Source organism: Condylura cristata, unplaced genomic scaffold (assembly GCF_000260355.1).
Source record: "Condylura cristata isolate star-nosed mole 26May11 unplaced genomic scaffold, ConCri1.0 scaffold00025, whole genome shotgun sequence".
Lineage (NCBI taxonomy): Eukaryota > Metazoa > Chordata > Mammalia > Eulipotyphla > Talpidae > Condylura > Condylura cristata.
In genome coordinates this window covers 13,700,882-13,703,573 of record NW_004567126.1, presented here as the reverse complement: position 1 = coordinate 13,703,573, position 2,692 = coordinate 13,700,882, and positions in this window count along the sequence as shown.

Here is a 2,692-nt window from a genome sequence, read left to right as displayed (position 1 = left end):
CTACTCTGTCTCTGGTGAAGCCTCTCACTGTCGCTGTGCTGGGGGAGCACTCAGACTGCCCCGTGTGCCCAGGGCTCCATCGAGGAGTTGGTGCCAACACCCCCACCCCAGTCCATGTTGGCAGGGGCTAACAGGGCTGGTGTAGATGGATGGAGATGTTAGTAAAGTCCTGCTCAGGTGGTCAGGCTGGCCATGTGGGCACCCTGGGGATCTACAGCTGCTTAGACTTTGGCCTGGGGGCCCAGGTACACGGGAGCAAATTGCTGCCCAGAGATAATCGTGGGAGCAAATTGCTGCCCAGAGATAATAGGGATGGCCCTCCTCACCCTGCCTTTCCTAGACGGGAGGCCCAGGCAGAGGGAGCCCGGTGCCTGGTTGTCCTCCCTTTCCTCTTTATCCCCCCCTTACCCCACTCCTCAGAGATGAGGTTCCTTGACCCTTCCATTCTCCATGCTCCCAGCCCTTTCAGATGATTGGGGTCCAGTTTTCTGGAAGGAAGCAAGAATCTTTTCCTTTCTGGAACGGACTGCCCCCTGTCTCCTGCTCCAGCAGGAGCAGAAAGCCTGGGCCCCCTTTCTGAGCTCCACTTAACCAGTGATCATTCCTGTCGTAGGCCCACACCGGCCTGGCATCTACCTCAGCGCTGGGTACCCATCCAGGCCCTACCTGGGCATGCTCTCTGGGTCTTTCCTCAGAGGGGCTTCACCAGTTGGAGCCGTGAACAGCCAGGGCAGCTTGAGTTCTTGCTCCCTCTGTCAGGGAAGGGACTACTCTAACTTTAAATAATGCAAGACAGCTCCAGCTCTCAGGGGGCCCTCCGCTGTGTCCCAGAGTGACCCAGAGCTGGAGGGCCAGGCCCATTGAATCCAGGTAGCCACCAGAATCCAGAGGGCTGCTGGGCCCAGTGTTGGGGCACCCGAGAAGCTCATAGGCGCTGCCTCTCCCTTCTGATTGCTCAGCTGCCTTCTGTTAGACATCTCCCTCCAGCGAGTGGTGGTGGTGAACTGCTGCTTAACTTTTCTTTTCAAGACCCAGGACCTTGACCAGAATTCATTGGTTGTTACGAGGAAATGATTTAGGCAGGCAGATTTGAGTGGCTTTTGTCACTATTCCCTTCTCCCCGCTCACCCCCTCCCTAAGAGGTGCCCTGTGCTGCTGTGTGAGTGTTCTGGATGGGCGGCTGACCACATGGCCTCAACTCAGACTCATCCTGATCCTGCCACACTGTAACAATTGTGTGTGCTTGTGTGTGTGATGGAGGAAGTAGTCACTTGCCGTGCCTGTGATGTGTGGGCTGAGCAGGTGCTGAGCCCTGCCCAGGGGTTATGCTAGGCTGGCTGTTTTGCAGGGTGCGGAGGGCCATCGGTCCGAGCTGCAGGCTTTCTCTCAATTAAGTCCAGAAGGCCTCCAGCCAGGTTACTGCCCTGTCTCTGCCCTCCCTGTCCCGTGAAGCTGCCCTGCAGAATGGTGATGTGTGATCCCTCTAGAATCTGAACCGTGATGCTGACCCGGCAGGGAAGAGCTGTGTGAGTGTGCACCTGAGGGCAGATGTGGGAAGGCCTGGCTGCCTAAGCCTAGCGATCATGGCTGTGGACAGTCCCTTCTTCCTCAGCTTCTCTCCAAAGCTGAGTGAGTTAGGGGCTTCAGGATTTTGCTTTCCTGGTGGTGGTGGTGGGGTGGGGTGGGGGGGTGGAGGGCTGGGGGCTGTCAGGCTAGGAAGGGAACAGAGACAGTTGGTGGAGTCTGGACCAGTACCTTGTCGTTTCTATATTGGGCCCAAGCCGGGCTGCAGGGTGCAGCAAAGTGCTGGTACCCACAGTCGGCCCTGTGTCCTCTATACCTGCAGCCTCTGCGGGCACCTGTCCCGATTATCAAAGGGGTTCAGCACATAGCAGAAGTGGTTACCATTTATATCCTAAAAACCCGGCCCGGCAAACTTAAAAAAAAAAAAAAAAGATAGGCTATTAACTGACTTCCATGACTTCTGCAAGCCTTACCCAGCCCTTTCATGAAGCCCATTTATAAGTGAAGAAACGGAGTCTCGGAAAGATTAAACTACTCGGCCAAGGTCACACGCTGGGAGTCATATCTAGGCCTGTTTCCAAAACCTGCGCTTTCTAGCCCAGTTCCCCACTGCTTCCCCGTTCATCTTCTCCTGCCCTATGATTGATTGATGGAGAGGCCAAGGCTCTAAGGTGTGAAGGGTTTGCTCAAGGCCACTGGGATGGTGACACAGGCGTGACATAAACCCTCCTGATTCCGGAGGAATCACCTGTCCGGAGCTCAGTGTGCTGCCTGAACCCCACATCTTGCCTTGCCGTCCATCCTGGCACCCTCACCAGAGCCCAGGCAGTTTGCTTGTAGGCCCTGTCTCCGTTGGGCAGGGCAGGACTCTCCTCCCTCCCTCCCTGCCTTCTCCCAGCCCCTCCTCTCCCCTTCCCTGCCTCTAATTGCTTCCATCTGGCCTGCCCTCCGGCTCCTATTGCTTTGGCAGTGTGTCTCCCCCTTGCCGCCCACATGGCTGCAAGGTCTCCCCCGGCAACCACAGCAACTCCTGGAGCAGGGGCAGGGCTCCCTGGGGTCTGAGCATGGAGGACCCAGCCACGGTGGCTGCTCTGGCGCCTGATATTCCCAGATTCCTGCTGGCGGGGCATCTTTGCTCCTGGTTTAAGAACTGGGAGACTCGCCCCTG